This window comes from Aulonocara sp. 'chitande type north' Nkhata Bay, linkage group LG13 (assembly GCF_057382095.1).
Source record: "Aulonocara sp. 'chitande type north' Nkhata Bay isolate Kocher_YH1m ecotype deep benthic linkage group LG13, A_spYH_male_GT1.1, whole genome shotgun sequence".
NCBI classification, from domain to species: Eukaryota; Metazoa; Chordata; class Actinopteri; order Cichliformes; family Cichlidae; genus Aulonocara; species Aulonocara sp. 'chitande type north' Nkhata Bay.
Genome location: NC_141356.1, coordinates 31804033 through 31819214, shown reverse-complemented (window position 1 = coordinate 31819214; position 15182 = coordinate 31804033). Strand labels below are relative to the sequence as shown.

Genomic DNA, 15182 nt, shown 5'->3' with positions numbered 1-15182 from the left:
CATGCAGATACGGACGTCTCAACAGCCCATCTGCATCTTGGTTGTCCTTCCCAGCACTATACTCAATGTCAAAATCAAAACTGGAAAGTACGGCCAACCAGCAATGCCCTACTGCGTCCAACTTTGCAGATGTTAAAACGTATGTGAGTGGATTATTGTCTGTCATCACTGTACATTTTACTCCATAGATACAGCGGAAAACGTTCTGGGTGACAGCCCACTTCACAGACAGGAAGTCAAGCTTGTGTGCAGGGTACCTTTGCTCGGACTTGGAGAGACCCCTACTGGCACAGGCAATGACTCTTAACTTGCTCTCCTGTTCTTGATATAGGGCTGCACCGAGAACATGGGCGCTTGCATCGGTGTGCACAATATAATGTTCTTTGGATCTGCAAACCCAAGAACAGGAGCTGTTGTGAGCTTGAGAATCAATGTCTTAAAAGTATCTTCAGCGGTTGGGGTCCATTTTTCGTGAAAAAGGCTTTTTGAGATCCGCACTGGTAGAAACCTTGTGGTTTCTGCCAGACAGACTGGATTTTCTCTTCAGTGGGAGGCAACCAGCACTTAAGTGATTAAGGGGTATTGCAAGCTTGGAATAGTCTTTTATAAACCTCCTGTAATATCCAGTGAACCCAAGGAAAGACTTAAGCTACTTGATGTTATCTGGTCTTGGCCAGGTAGTGAGGGCAGCTGGATCTGTTTTGAGCCCTTCTGATGATACAACATGGCTGAGATATTGGACAGATGTCCTGAAGAACTGACATTTCTCTGGCGACAGCTTTAAAGTAAATTCTTTCATCCTATGGAGGACCTTCAGCGATCATTCCTCATGGTTCTCAAGTGTAGCTGAGAAAGGAGTGACATCATCAAGAAATACCGAGACCTGACTCAAATTCCTGCTGCCTATACACTTTTCCATAACATAAGAGGAAAGTAGAACACCTCCTTATGCTGTTTTTAATAGAGAACTCTTCGGCATTTATTTTAACACAACACCTAACAGTCTTACCTTCTCTTATCAGTAACTCGAATGATTTGCAGAATCTTGACAGTACTTTTGGGACGAAAGCTCAATATAACCCTGCCTCACCCAGTTTCTATACTGGTCCATTTATGTCTGTTGTCACAGTTGCGCAGTTTCATGTTTTAGTAGACTTTCAGTTTTGATGTTTTTCATCTGCATGTGGTGCACAGCTGCTGGGGTGTCCTTTGCTAAATCTTTAGTGCCTCCAAACTTCAGATTCAACAGATTACTTCCTTTTATTTTGACATTGAGGAAAAGTTGCCTACACAGAATTTCTTATTTTGAAATAGCTCAACAGGGACTGCTGGGATTTGAACCCAGGATCTCCTGTTTACAAGACAGGTGCTTTGACCGGCTAAGCTACAGTGCCTCCTTCAGGGAAGTGAAAAACCAAGTAACCTCTGCAGACACAGTTTTGAATCGGTTTGTCACATTTTTCCCCACCAGCTGTTGGACAGTAGCCAGAGGCACACAGCTCAAGGCGCTGTGGCTTAGCTGGCCAAAGCACCTGTCTCGTACACAGGAGATCCTGGGTTCAAATCCCAGCAGTGCCTTACCTCCCTACCAATGCCATTACATTTCATTAATGAGTGCTGATGGCGGGAAGCATTGGGCGTTATGCTTTCTCTCCTTCGTTTCCAAGAAGAGGACACAATGAAGATTTAGACATGCCCAAGACATCAATATTGGGTGAACAACCCTCAGAAGCTCCACTAGCGGTTTAATGCCTGGGACCCTCCAGCATTTGTTCTAGAACTGAAGAAGCTTCTCGGATCGGGTGCAAAGAAGTTTTTAAATCTCTCAAGAGTACCGTGAGGTGGATAACTGAGCACATACAAAGACTTTGAAAGATTTCCCAACTCCAAGATTAAGAATGCAATTAACACTGTGAAGAAGATGGTTTCAAATGGTACCAGGAAGGCACTGCTGGGATTTGAACCCAGGATCTCCTGTTTACTAGACAGGCGCTTTGACCAGCTGAGCCACAGCGCCTCCTGCTGACAGGCAAACCGGTAATACCTGGTATTACCTGGTACTGCAGAAGGAGACGAGTTCAACTTTTTTTTTACTTTTGTGCACTATAAATGTAAGATATGGTCAAATAGTCCAACAAGTAACTTCCTGTTCCTCACTTCTTCAATGACCTCGGTGGAAACATCATAAGGTGAAGGAGAAGCTTTTGAGACTGATTCAACAGGGTGAGTCTGAACAAGTCCTCAAAACAACTCTATTTCCCTTGGCAAGGGTGGATTCCCGCACTTTACTGTCAAAGCTTTGTTTGTTTCGTAAAGCACTCTTTTGAATGTGCTCAATGGCTAACTGGTAGCTTTCTGCAAGACTCTCTCAGCTCTCCAGATCTAATTTCTGTTCACGTAGCCAATCGGAAAGAGACATCTGCAGCAGGGGGCATGGCCCAGCTACATCAGTTTGACAGAAATCTGCTGGTATTGCAGAGGCTCCAATAGCCAAACATTGTACTCGTGCAGACGATGGTACTGCTGCCTCCTCCTCAAGAGTTGAGGAATACTCATGTCTCTTGCATACTGCCTTTACTGCCTCGGTTGGAAAATCTGGCTCTTTGTTGCGGCGCAAGAGCTGTGCAGTAAAGCCTTCAATGGCATTTTCCTCATCATTAGAACTCTGATCAGATATATCACAGGCATGCAGATACGGACGTCTCAACAGCCCATCTGCATCTTGGTTGTCCTTCCCAGCACTATACTCAATGTCAAAATCAAAACTGGAAAGTACGGCCAACCAGCAATGCCCTACTGCGTCCAACTTTGCAGATGTTAAAACGTATGTGAGTGGATTATTGTCTGTCATCACTGTACATTTTACTCCATAGATACAGCGGAAAACGTTCTGGGTGACAGCCCACTTCACAGACAGGAAGTCAAGCTTGTGTGCAGGGTACCTTTGCTCGGACTTGGAGAGACCCCTACTGGCACAGGCAATGACTCTTAACTTGCTCTCCTGTTCTTGATATAGGGCTGCACCGAGAACATGGGCGCTTGCATCGGTGTGCACAATATAATGTTCTTTGGATCTGCAAACCCAAGAACAGGAGCTGTTGTGAGCTTGAGAATCAATGTCTTAAAAGTATCTTCAGCGGTTGGGGTCCATTTTTCGTGAAAAAGGCTTTTTGAGATCCGCACTGGTAGAAACCTTGTGGTTTCTGCCAGACAGACTGGATTTTCTCTTCAGTGGGAGGCAACCAGCACTTAAGTGATTAAGGGGTATTGCAAGCTTGGAATAGTCTTTTATAAACCTCCTGTAATATCCAGTGAACCCAAGGAAAGACTTAAGCTACTTGATGTTATCTGGTCTTGGCCAGGTAGTGAGGGCAGCTGGATCTGTTTTGAGCCCTTCTGATGATACAACATGGCTGAGATATTGGACAGATGTCCTGAAGAACTGACATTTCTCTGGCGACAGCTTTAAAGTAAATTCTTTCATCCTATGGAGGACCTTCAGCGATCATTCCTCATGGTTCTCAAGTGTAGCTGAGAAAGGAGTGACATCATCAAGAAATACCGAGACCTGACTCAAATTCCTGCTGCCTATACACTTTTCCATAACATAAGAGGAAAGTAGAACACCTCCTTATGCTGTTTTTAATAGAGAACTCTTCGGCATTTATTTTAACACAACACCTAACAGTCTTACCTTCTCTTATCAGTAACTCGAATGATTTGCAGAATCTTGACAGTACTTTTGGGACGAAAGCTCAATATAACCCTGCCTCACCCAGTTTCTATACTGGTCCATTTATGTCTGTTGTCACAGTTGCGCAGTTTCATGTTTTAGTAGACTTTCAGTTTTGATGTTTTTCATCTGCATGTGGTGCACAGCTGCTGGGGTGTCCTTTGCTAAATCTTTAGTGCCTCCAAACTTCAGATTCAACAGATTACTTCCTTTTATTTTGACATTGAGGAAAAGTTGCCTACACAGAATTTCTTATTTTGAAATAGCTCAACAGGGACTGCTGGGATTTGAACCCAGGATCTCCTGTTTACAAGACAGGTGCTTTGACCGGCTAAGCTACAGTGCCTCCTTCAGGGAAGGGAAAAACCAAGTAACCTCTGCAGACACAGTTTTGAATCGGTTTGTCACATTTTTCCCCACCAGCTGTTGGACAGTAGCCAGAGGCACACAGCTCAAGGCGCTGTGGCTTAGCTGGCCAAAGCGCCTGTCTCGTGAACAGGAGATCCTGGGTTCAAATCCCAGCAGTGCCTTACCTCCCTACCAATGCCATTACATTTCATTAATGAGTGCTGATGGCGGGAAGCATTGGGCGTTATGCTTTCTTTCCTTCGTTTCCAAGAAGAGGACACAATGAAGATTTAGACATGCCCAAGACATCAATATTGGGTGAACAACCCTCAGAAGCTCCACTAGCGGTTTAATGCCTGGGACCCTCCAGCATTTGTTCTAGAACTGAAGAAGCTTCTCGGATCGGGTGCAAAGAAGTTTTTAAAGCTCTCAAGAGTACCGTGAGGTGGATAACTGAGGACATACAAAGACTTTGAAAGATTTCCCAACTCCAAGATTAAGAATGCAATTAACACTGTGAAGAAGATGGTTTCAAATGGTAACAGGAAGGCACTGCTGGGATTTGAACCCAGGATCTCCTGTTTACTAGACAGGCACTTTGACCAGCTAAGCCACAGCGCCTCCTGCTGACAGGCAAACCGGTAATACCTGGTATTACCTGGTACTGCAGAAGGAGACGAGTTCAACTTTTTTAACTTTTGTGCACTATCAATGTAGGATATGGTCAAATAGTCCAACAAGTAACTTCCTGTTCCTCACTTCTTCAATGACCTCGGTGGAAACATCATAAGGTGAAGGAGAAGCTTTTGAGACTGATTCAACAGGGTGAGTCTGAACAAGTCCTCAAAACAACTCTATTTCCCTTGGCAAGGGTGGATTCCCGCACTTTACTGTCAAAGCTTTGTTTGTTTCGTAAAGCACTCTTTTGAATGTGCTCAATGGCTAACTGGTAGCTTTCTGCAAGACTCTCTCAGCTCTCCAGATCTAATTTCTGTTCACGTAGCCAATCGGAAAGAGACATCTGCAGCAGGGGGCATGGCCCAGCTACATCAGTTTGACAGAAATCTGCTGGTATTGCAGAGGCTCCAATAGCCAAACATTGTACTCGTGCAGACGATGGTACTGCTGCCTCCTCCTCAAGAGTTGAGGAATACTCATGTCTCTTGCATACTGCCTTTACTGCCTCGGTTGGAAAATCTGGCTCTTTGTTGCGGCGCAAGAGCTGTGCAGTAAAGCCTTCAATGGCATTTTCCTCATCATTAGAACTCTGATCAGATATATCACAGGCATGCAGATACGGACGTCTCAACAGCCCATCTGCATCTTGGTTGTCCTTCCCAGCACTATACTCAATGTCAAAATCAAAACTGGAAAGTACGGCCAACCAGCAATGCCCTACTGCGTCCAACTTTGCAGATGTTAAAACGTATGTGAGTGGATTATTGTCTGTCATCACTGTACATTTTACTCCATAGATACAGCGGAAAACGTTCTGGGTGACAGCCCACTTCACAGACAGGAAGTCAAGCTTGTGTGCAGGGTACCTTTGCTCGGACTTGGAGAGACCCCTACTGGCACAGGCAATGACTCTTAACTTGCTCTCCTGTTCTTGATATAGGGCTGCACCGAGAACATGGGCGCTTGCATCGGTGTGCACAATATAATGTTCTTTGGATCTGCAAACCCAAGAACAGGAGCTGTTGTGAGCTTGAGAATCAATGTCTTAAAAGTATCTTCAGCGGTTGGGGTCCATTTTTCGTGAAAAAGGCTTTTTGAGATCCGCACTGGTAGAAACCTTGTGGTTTCTGCCAGACAGACTGGATTTTCTCTTCAGTGGGAGGCAACCAGCACTTAAGTGATTAAGGGGTATTGCAAGCTTGGAATAGTCTTTTATAAACCTCCTGTAATATCCAGTGAACCCAAGGAAAGACTTAAGCTACTTGATGTTATCTGGTCTTGGCCAGGTAGTGAGGGCAGCTGGATCTGTTTTGAGCCCTTCTGATGATACAACATGGCTGAGATATTGGACAGATGTCCTGAAGAACTGACATTTCTCTGGCGACAGCTTTAAAGTAAATTCTTTCATCCTATGGAGGACCTTCAGCGATCATTCCTCATGGTTCTCAAGTGTAGCTGAGAAAGGAGTGACATCATCAAGAAATACCGAGACCTGACTCAAATTCCTGCTGCCTATACACTTTTCCATAACATAAGAGGAAAGTAGAACACCTCCTTATGCTGTTTTTAATAGAGAACTCTTCTGCATTTATTTTAACACAACACCTAACAGTCTTACCTTCTCTTATCAGTAACTCGAATGATTTGCAGAATCTTGACAGTACTTTTGGGACGAAAGCTCAATATAACCCTGCCTCACCCAGTTTCTATACTGGTCCATTTATGTCTGTTGTCACAGTTGCGCAGTTTCATGTTTTAGTAGACTTTCAGTTTTGATGTTTTTCATCTGCATGTGGTGCACAGCTGCTGGGGTGTCCTTTGCTAAATCTTTAGTGCCTCCAAACTTCAGATTCAACAGATTACTTCCTTTTATTTTGACATTGAGGAAAAGTTGCCTACACAGAATTTCTTATTTTGAAATAGCTCAACAGGCACTGCTGGGATTTGAACCCAGGATCTCCTGTTTACAAGACAGGTGCTTTGACCGGCTAAGCTACAGTGCCTCCTTCAGGGAAGGGAAAAACCAAGTAACCTCTGCAGACACAGTTTTGAATCGGTTTGTCACATTTTTCCCCACCAGCTGTTGGACAGTAGCCAGAGGCACACAGCTCAAGGCGCTGTGGCTTAGCTGGCCAAAGCACCTGTCTCGTAAACAGGAGATCCTGGGTTCAAGTCCCAGCAGTGCCTTACCTCCCTACCAATGCCATTACATTTCATTAATGAGTGCTGATGGCGGGAAGCATTGGGCGTTATGCTTTCTCTCCTTCGTTTCCAAGAAGAGGACACAATGAAGATTTAGACATGCCCAAGACATCAATATTGGGTGAACAACCCTCAGAAGCTCCACTAGCGGTTTAATGCCTGGGACCCTCCAGCATTTGTTCTAGAACTGAAGAAGCTTCTCGGATCGGGTGCAAAGAAGTTTTTAAAGCTCTCAAGAGTACCGTGAGGTGGATAACTGAGGACATACAAAGACTTTGAAAGATTTCCCAACTCCAAGATTAAGAATGCAATTAACACTGTGAAGAAGATGGTTTCAAATGGTAACAGGAAGGCACTGCTGGGATTTGAACCCAGGATCTCCTGTTTACTAGACAGGCGCTTTGACCAGCTGAGCCACAGCGCCTCCTGCTGACAGGCAAACCGGTAATACCTGGTATTACCTGGTACTGCAGAAGGAGACGAGTTCAACTTTTTTTTTTACTTTTGTGCACTATAAATGTAAGATATGGTCAAATAGTCCAACAAGTAACTTCCTGTTCCTCACTTCGTCAATGACCTCAGTGGAAACATCATAAGGTGAAGGAGAAGCTTTTGAGACTGATTCAACAGGGTGAGTCTGAACACTGTGAAGAAGATGGTTTCAAATAGTAACAGGAAGGCACTGCTGGGATTTGAACCCAGGATCTCCTGTTTACTAGACAGGCACTTTGACCAGCTAAGCCACAGCGCCTCCTGCTGTCAGGCAATCCGGTAATACCTGGTATTACCTGGTACTGCAGAAGGAGACGAGTTCAACTTTTTTAACTTTTGTGCACTATCAATGTAGGATATGGTCAAATAGTCCAACAAGTAACTTCCTGTTCCTCACTTCTTCAATGACCTCGGTGGAAACATCATAAGGTGAAGGAGAAGCTTTTGAGACTGATTCAACAGGGTGAGTCTGAACAAGTCCTCAAAACAACTCTATTTCCCTTGGCAAGGGTGGATTCCCGCACTTTACTGTCAAAGCTTTGTTTGTTTCGTAAAGCACTCTTTTGAATGTGCTCAATGGCTAACTGGTAGCTTTCTGCAAGACTCTCTCAGCTCTCCAGATCTAATTTCTGTTCACGTAGACAATCGGAAAGAGACATCTGCAGCAGGGGGCATGGCCCAGCTACATCAGTTTGACAGAAATCTGCTGGTATTGCAGAGGCTCCAATAGCCAAACATTGTACTCGTGCAGACGATGGTACTGCTGCCTCCTCCTCAAGAGTTGAGGAATACTCATGTCTCTTGCATACTGCCTTTACTGCCTCGGTTGGAAAATCTGGCTCTTTGTTGCGACGCAAGAGCTGTGCAGTAAAGCCTTCAATGGCATTTTCCTCATCATTAGAACTCTGATCAGATATATCACAGGCATGCAGATACGGACGTCTCAACAGCCCATCTGCATCTTGGTTGTCCTTCCCAGCACTATACTCAATGTCAAAATCAAAACTGGAAAGTACGGCCAACCAGCAATGCCCTACTGCGTCCAACTTTGCAGATGTTAAAACGTATGTGAGTGGATTATTGTCTGTCATCACTGTACATTTTACTCCATAGATACAGCGGAAAACGTTCTGGGTGACAGCCCACTTCACAGACAGGAAGTCAAGCTTGTGTGCAGGGTACCTTTGCTCGGACTTGGAGAGACCCCTACTGGCACAGGCAATGACTCTTAACTTGCTCTCCTGTTCTTGATATAGGGCTGCACCGAGAACATGGGCGCTTGCATCGGTGTGCACAATATAATGTTCTTTGGATCTGCAAACCCAAGAACAGGAGCTGTTGTGAGCTTGAGAATCAATGTCTTAAAAGTATCTTCAGCGGTTGGGGTCCATTTTTCGTGAAAAAGGCTTTTTGAGATCCGCACTGGTAGAAACCTTGTGGTTTCTGCCAGACAGACTGGATTTTCTCTTCAGTGGGAGGCAACCAGCACTTAAGTGATTAAGGGGTATTGCAAGCTTGGAATAGTCTTTTATAAACCTCCTGTAATATCCAGTGAACCCAAGGAAAGACTTAAGCTACTTGATGTTATCTGGTCTTGGCCAGGTAGTGAGGGCAGCTGGATCTGTTTTGAGCCCTTCTGATGATACAACATGGCTGAGATATTGGACAGATGTCCTGAAGAACTGACATTTCTCTGGCGACAGCTTTAAAGTAAATTCTTTCATCCTATGGAGGACCTTCAGCGATCATTCCTCATGGTTCTCAAGTGTAGCTGAGAAAGGAGTGACATCATCAAGAAATACCGAGACCTGACTCAAATTCCTGCTGCCTATACACTTTTCCATAACATAAGAGGAAAGTAGAACACCTCCTTATGCTGTTTTTAATAGAGAACTCTTCTGCATTTATTTTAACACAACACCTAACAGTCTTACCTTCTCTTATCAGTAACTCGAATGATTTGCAGAATCTTGACAGTACTTTTGGGACGAAAGCTCAATATAACCCTGCCTCACCCAGTTTCTATACTGGTCCATTTATGTCTGTTGTCACAGTTGCGCAGTTTCATGTTTTAGTAGACTTTCAGTTTTGATGTTTTTCATCTGCATGTGGTGCACAGCTGCTGGGGTGTCCTTTGCTAAATCTTTAGTGCCTCCAAACTTCAGATTCAACAGATTACTTCCTTTTATTTTGACATTGAGGAAAAGTTGCCTACACAGAATTTCTTATTTTGAAATAGCTCAACAGGCACTGCTGGGATTTGAACCCAGGATCTCCTGTTTACAAGACAGGTGCTTTGACCGGCTAAGCTACAGTGCCTCCTTCAGGGAAGGGAAAAACCAAGTAACCTCTGCAGACACAGTTTTGAATCGGTTTGTCACATTTTTCCCCACCAGCTGTTGGACAGTAGCCAGAGGCACACAGCTCAAGGCGCTGTGGCTTAGCTGGCCAAAGCGCCTGTCTCGTAAACAGGAGATCCTGGGTTCAAGTCCCAGCAGTGCCTTACCTCCCTACCAATGCCATTACATTTCATTAATGAGTGCTGATGGCGGGAAGCATTGGGCGTTTTGCTTTCTCTCCTTCGTTTCCAAGAAGAGGACACAATGAAGATTTAGACATGCCCAAGACATCAATATTGGGTGAACAACCCTCAGAAGCTCCACTAGCGGTTTAATGCCTGGGACCCTCCAGCATTTGTTCTAGAACTGAAGAAGCTTCTCGGATCGGGTGCAAAGAAGTTTTTAAAGCTCTCAAGAGTACCGTGAGGTGGATAACTGAGGACATACAAAGACTTTGAAAGATTTCCCAACTCCAAGATTAAGAATGCAATTAACACTGTGAAGAAGATGGTTTCAAATGGTAACAGGAAGGTACTGCTGGGATTTGAACCCAGGATCTCCTGTTTACTAGACAGGCACTTTGACCAGCTAAGCCACAGCGCCTCCTGCTGACAGGCAAACCGGTAATACCTGGTATTACCTGGTACTGCAGAAGGAGACGAGTTCAACTTTTTTAACTTTTGTGCACTATCAATGTAGGATATGGTCAAATAGTCCAACAAGTAACTTCCTGTTCCTCACTTCTTCAATGACCTAGGTGGAAACATCATAAGGTGAAGGAGAAGCTTTTGAGACTGATTCAACAGGGTGAGTCTGAACAAGTCCTCAAAACAACTCTATTTCCCTTGGCAAGGGTGGATTCCCGCACTTTACTGTCAAAGCTTTGTTTGTTTCGTAAAGCACTCTTTTGAATGTGCTCAATGGCTAACTGGTAGCTTTCTGCAAGACTCTCTCAGCTCTCCAGATCTAATTTCTGTTCACGTAGCCAATCGGAAAGAGACATCTGCAGCAGGGGGCATGGCCCAGCTACATCAGTTTGACAGAAATCTGCTGGTATTGCAGAGGCTCCAATAGCCAAACATTGTACTCGTGCAGACGATGGTACTGCTGCCTCCTCCTCAAGAGTTGAGGAATACTCATGTCTCTTGCATACTGCCTTTACTGCCTCGGTTGGAAAATCTGGCTCTTTGTTGCGGCGCAAGAGCTGTGCAGTAAAGCCTTCAATGGCATTTTCCTCATCATTAGAACTCTGATCAGATATATCACAGGCATGCAGATACGGACGTCTCAACAGCCCATCTGCATCTTGGTTGTCCTTCCCAGCACTATACTCAATGTCAAAATCAAAACTGGAAAGTACGGCCAACCAGCAATGCCCTACTGCGTCCAACTTTGCAGATGTTAAAACGTATGTGAGTGGATTATTGTCTGTCATCACTGTACATTTTACTCCATAGATACAGCGGAAAACGTTCTGGGTGACAGCCCACTTCACAGACAGGAAGTCAAGCTTGTGTGCAGGGTACCTTTGCTCGGACTTGGAGAGACCCCTACTGGCACAGGCAATGACTCTTAACTTGCTCTCCTGTTCTTGATATAGGGCTGCACCGAGAACATGGGCGCTTGCATCGGTGTGCACAATATAATGTTCTTTGGATCTGCAAACCCAAGAACAGGAGCTGTTGTGAGCTTGAGAATCAATGTCTTAAAAGTATCTTCAGCGGTTGGGGTCCATTTTTCGTGAAAAAGGCTTTTTGAGATCCGCACTGGTAGAAACCTTGTGGTTTCTGCCAGACAGACTGGATTTTCTCTTCAGTGGGAGGCAACCAGCACTTAAGTGATTAAGGGGTATTGCAAGCTTGGAATAGTCTTTTATAAACCTCCTGTAATATCCAGTGAACCCAAGGAAAGACTTAAGCTACTTGATGTTATCTGGTCTTGGCCAGGTAGTGAGGGCAGCTGGATCTGTTTTGAGCCCTTCTGATGATACAACATGGCTGAGATATTGGACAGATGTCCTGAAGAACTGACATTTCTCTGGCGACAGCTTTAAAGTAAATTCTTTCATCCTATGGAGGACCTTCAGCGATCATTCCTCATGGTTCTCAAGTGTAGCTGAGAAAGGAGTGACATCATCAAGAAAAACCGAGACCTGACTCAAATTCCTGCTGCCTATACACTTTTCCATAACATAAGAGGAAAGTAGAACACCTCCTTATGCTGTTTTTAATAGAGAACTCTTCGGCATTTATTTTAACACAACACCTAACAGTCTTACCTTCTCTTATCAGTAACTCGAATGATTTGCAGAATCTTGACAGTACTTTTGGGACGAAAGCTCAATATAACCCTGCCTCACCCAGTTTCTATACTGGTCCATTTATGTCTGTTGTCACAGTTGCGCAGTTTCATGTTTTAGTAGACTTTCAGTTTTGATGTTTTTCATCTGCATGTGGTGCACAGCTGCTGGGGTGTCCTTTGCTAAATCTTTAGTGCCTCCAAACTTCAGATTCAACAGATTACTTCCTTTTATTTTGACATTGAGGAAAAGTTGCCTACACAGAATTTCTTATTTTGAAATAGCTCAACAGGCACTGCTGGGATTTGAACCCAGGATCTCCTGTTTACAAGACAGGTGCTTTGACCGGCTAAGCTACAGTGCCTCCTTCAGGGAAGGGAAAAACCAAGTAACCTCTGCAGACACAGTTTTGAATCGGTTTGTCACATTTTTCCCCACCAGCTGTTGGACAGTAGCCAGAGGCACACAGCTCAAGGCGCTGTGGCTTAGCTGGCCAAAGCACCTGTCTCGTAAACAGGAGATCCTGGGTTCAAGTCCCAGCAGTGCCTTACCTCCCTACCAATGCCATTACATTTCATTAATGAGTGCTGATGGCGGGAAGCATTGGGCGTTATGCTTTCTCTCCTTCGTTTCCAAGAAGAGGACACAATGAAGATTTAGACATGCCCAAGACATCAATATTGGGTGAACAACCCTCAGAAGCTCCACTAGCGGTTTAATGCCTGGGACCCTCCAGCATTTGTTCTAGAACTGAAGAAGCTTCTCGGATCGGGTGCAAAGAAGCTTTTAAAGCTCTCAAGAGTACCGTGAGGTGGATAACTGAGGACATACAAAGACTTTGAAAGATTTCCCAACTCCAAGATTAAGAATGCAATTAACACTGTGAAGAAGATGGTTTCAAATGGTAACAGGAAGGCACTGCTGGGATTTGAACCCAGGATCTCCTGTTTACTAGACAGGCGCTTTGACCAGCTGAGCCACAGCGCCTCCTGCTGACAGGCAAACCGGTAATACCTGGTATTACCTGGTACTGCAGAAGGAGACGAGTTCAACTTTTTTTTTTACTTTTGTGCACTATAAATGTAAGATATGGTCAAATAGTCCAACAAGTAACTTCCTGTTCCTCACTTCGTCAATGACCTCAGTGGAAACATCATAAGGTGAAGGAGAAGCTTTTGAGACTGATTCAACAGGGTGAGTCTGAACACTGTGAAGAAGATGGTTTCAAATAGTAACAGGAAGGCACTGCTGGGATTTGAACCCAGGATCTCCTGTTTACTAGACAGGCACTTTGACCAGCTAAGCCACAGCGCCTCCTGCTGTCAGGCAATCCGGTAATACCTGGTATTACCTGGTACTGCAGAAGGAGACGAGTTCACTTTTTTAACTTTTGTGCACTATCAATGTAGGATATGGTCAAATAGTCCAACAAGTAACTTCCTGTTCCTCACTTCTTCAATGACCTCGGTGGAAACATCATAAGGTGAAGGAGAAGCTTTTGAGACTGATTCAACAGGGTGAGTCTGAACAAGTCCTCAAAACAACTCTATTTCCCTTGGCAAGGGTGGATTCCCGCACTTTACTGTCAAAGCTTTGTTTGTTTCGTAAAGCACTCTTTTGAATGTGCTCAATGGCTAACTGGTAGCTTTCTGCAAGACTCTCTCAGCTCTCCAGATCTAATTTCTGTTCACGTAGACAATCGGAAAGAGACATCTGCAGCAGGGGGCATGGCCCAGCTACATCAGTTTGACAGAAATCTGCTGGTATTGCAGAGGCTCCAATAGCCAAACATTGTACTCGTGCAGACGATGGTACTGCTGCCTCCTCCTCAAGAGTTGAGGAATACTCATGTCTCTTGCATACTGCCTTTACTGCCTCGGTTGGAAAATCTGGCTCTTTGTTGCGGCGCAAGAGCTGTGCAGTAAAGCCTTCAATGGCATTTTCCTCATCATTAGAACTCTGATCAGATATATCACAGGCATGCAGATACGGACGTCTCAACAGCCCATCTGCATCTTGGTTGTCCTTCCCAGCACTATACTCAATGTCAAAATCAAAACTGGAAAGTACGGCCAACCAGCAATGCCCTACTGCGTCCAACTTTGCAGATGTTAAAACGTATGTGAGTGGATTATTGTCTGTCATCACTGTACATTTTACTCCATAGATACAGCGGAAAACGTTCTGGGTGACAGCCCACTTCACAGACAGGAAGTCAAGCTTGTGTGCAGGGTACCTTTGCTCGGACTTGGAGAGACCCCTACTGGCACAGGCAATGACTCTTAACTTGCTCTCCTGTTCTTGATATAGGGCTGCACCGAGAACATGGGCGCTTGCATCGGTGTGCACAATATAATGTTCTTTGGATCTGCAAACCCAAGAACAGGAGCTGTTGTGAGCTTGAGAATCAATGTCTTAAAAGTATCTTCAGCGGTTGGGGTCCATTTTTCGTGAAAAAGGCTTTTTGAGATCCGCACTGGTAGAAACCTTGTGGTTTCTGCCAGACAGACTGGATTTTCTCTTCAGTGGGAGGCAACCAGCACTTAAGTGATTAAGGGGTATTGCAAGCTTGGAATAGTCTTTTATAAACCTCCTGTAATATCCAGTGAACCCAAGGAAAGACTTAAGCTACTTGATGTTATCTGGTCTTGGCCAGGTAGTGAGGGCAGCTGGATCTGTTTTGAGCCCTTCTGATGATACAACATGGCTGAGATATTGGACAGATGTCCTGAAGAACTGACATTTCTCTGGCGACAGCTTTAAAGTAAATTCTTTCATCCTATGGAGGACCTTCAGCGATCATTCCTCATGGTTCTCAAGTGTAGCTGAGAAAGGAGTGACATCATCAAGAAATACCGAGACCTGACTCAAATTCCTGCTGCCTATACACTTTTCCATAACATAAGAGGAAAGTAGAACACCTCCTTATGCTGTTTTTAATAGAGAACTCTTCGGCATTTATTTTAACACAACACCTAACAGTCTTACCTTCTCTTATCAGTAACTCGAATGATTTGCAGAATCTTGACAGTACTTTTGGGACGAAAGCTCAATATAACCCTGCCTCACCCAGTTTCTATACTGGTCCATT

At 44.5% G+C, this 15182-nt stretch overlaps 17 non-coding genes across 17 annotated transcripts; 5 read left to right on the top strand and 12 right to left on the bottom strand.

The window, feature by feature from the left end:
* Positions 1-1320: 1320 nt before the first annotated feature.
* trnat-ugu (transfer RNA threonine (anticodon UGU)) lies at positions 1321-1394 on the bottom strand. The gene has a single exon. It is a non-coding gene; the product is annotated as a tRNA-Thr (tRNA).
* Positions 1395-1504: 110 nt separating this feature from the next.
* On the top strand, positions 1505-1578 carry trnat-cgu (transfer RNA threonine (anticodon CGU)). Its single transcript has one exon. It is a non-coding gene; the product is annotated as a tRNA-Thr (tRNA).
* Positions 1579-1943: 365 nt separating this feature from the next.
* On the bottom strand, positions 1944-2017 carry trnat-agu (transfer RNA threonine (anticodon AGU)). Its single transcript has one exon. It is a non-coding gene; the product is annotated as a tRNA-Thr (tRNA).
* A 1988-nt stretch (positions 2018-4005) lies between these two features.
* Positions 4006-4079, bottom strand: trnat-ugu (transfer RNA threonine (anticodon UGU)). The gene has a single exon. It is a non-coding gene; the product is annotated as a tRNA-Thr (tRNA).
* Positions 4080-4189: 110 nt separating this feature from the next.
* Positions 4190-4263, top strand: trnat-cgu (transfer RNA threonine (anticodon CGU)). Its single transcript has one exon. It is a non-coding gene; the product is annotated as a tRNA-Thr (tRNA).
* A 365-nt stretch (positions 4264-4628) lies between these two features.
* trnat-agu (transfer RNA threonine (anticodon AGU)) lies at positions 4629-4702 on the bottom strand. The gene has a single exon. It is a non-coding gene; the product is annotated as a tRNA-Thr (tRNA).
* Positions 4703-6688: 1986 nt separating this feature from the next.
* On the bottom strand, positions 6689-6762 carry trnat-ugu (transfer RNA threonine (anticodon UGU)). The gene has a single exon. It is a non-coding gene; the product is annotated as a tRNA-Thr (tRNA).
* Positions 6763-6872: 110 nt separating this feature from the next.
* trnat-cgu (transfer RNA threonine (anticodon CGU)) lies at positions 6873-6946 on the top strand. Its single transcript has one exon. It is a non-coding gene; the product is annotated as a tRNA-Thr (tRNA).
* Positions 6947-7311: 365 nt separating this feature from the next.
* trnat-agu (transfer RNA threonine (anticodon AGU)) lies at positions 7312-7385 on the bottom strand. Its single transcript has one exon. It is a non-coding gene; the product is annotated as a tRNA-Thr (tRNA).
* A 253-nt stretch (positions 7386-7638) lies between these two features.
* Positions 7639-7712, bottom strand: trnat-agu (transfer RNA threonine (anticodon AGU)). The gene has a single exon. It is a non-coding gene; the product is annotated as a tRNA-Thr (tRNA).
* A 1986-nt stretch (positions 7713-9698) lies between these two features.
* Positions 9699-9772, bottom strand: trnat-ugu (transfer RNA threonine (anticodon UGU)). Its single transcript has one exon. It is a non-coding gene; the product is annotated as a tRNA-Thr (tRNA).
* A 110-nt stretch (positions 9773-9882) lies between these two features.
* trnat-cgu (transfer RNA threonine (anticodon CGU)) lies at positions 9883-9956 on the top strand. The gene has a single exon. It is a non-coding gene; the product is annotated as a tRNA-Thr (tRNA).
* Positions 9957-10321: 365 nt separating this feature from the next.
* On the bottom strand, positions 10322-10395 carry trnat-agu (transfer RNA threonine (anticodon AGU)). The gene has a single exon. It is a non-coding gene; the product is annotated as a tRNA-Thr (tRNA).
* Positions 10396-12381: 1986 nt separating this feature from the next.
* Positions 12382-12455, bottom strand: trnat-ugu (transfer RNA threonine (anticodon UGU)). Its single transcript has one exon. It is a non-coding gene; the product is annotated as a tRNA-Thr (tRNA).
* Positions 12456-12565: 110 nt separating this feature from the next.
* Positions 12566-12639, top strand: trnat-cgu (transfer RNA threonine (anticodon CGU)). The gene has a single exon. It is a non-coding gene; the product is annotated as a tRNA-Thr (tRNA).
* A 365-nt stretch (positions 12640-13004) lies between these two features.
* trnat-agu (transfer RNA threonine (anticodon AGU)) lies at positions 13005-13078 on the bottom strand. The gene has a single exon. It is a non-coding gene; the product is annotated as a tRNA-Thr (tRNA).
* Positions 13079-13331: 253 nt separating this feature from the next.
* trnat-agu (transfer RNA threonine (anticodon AGU)) lies at positions 13332-13405 on the bottom strand. Its single transcript has one exon. It is a non-coding gene; the product is annotated as a tRNA-Thr (tRNA).
* Between the last annotated feature and the right edge of the window lie 1777 nt (positions 13406-15182).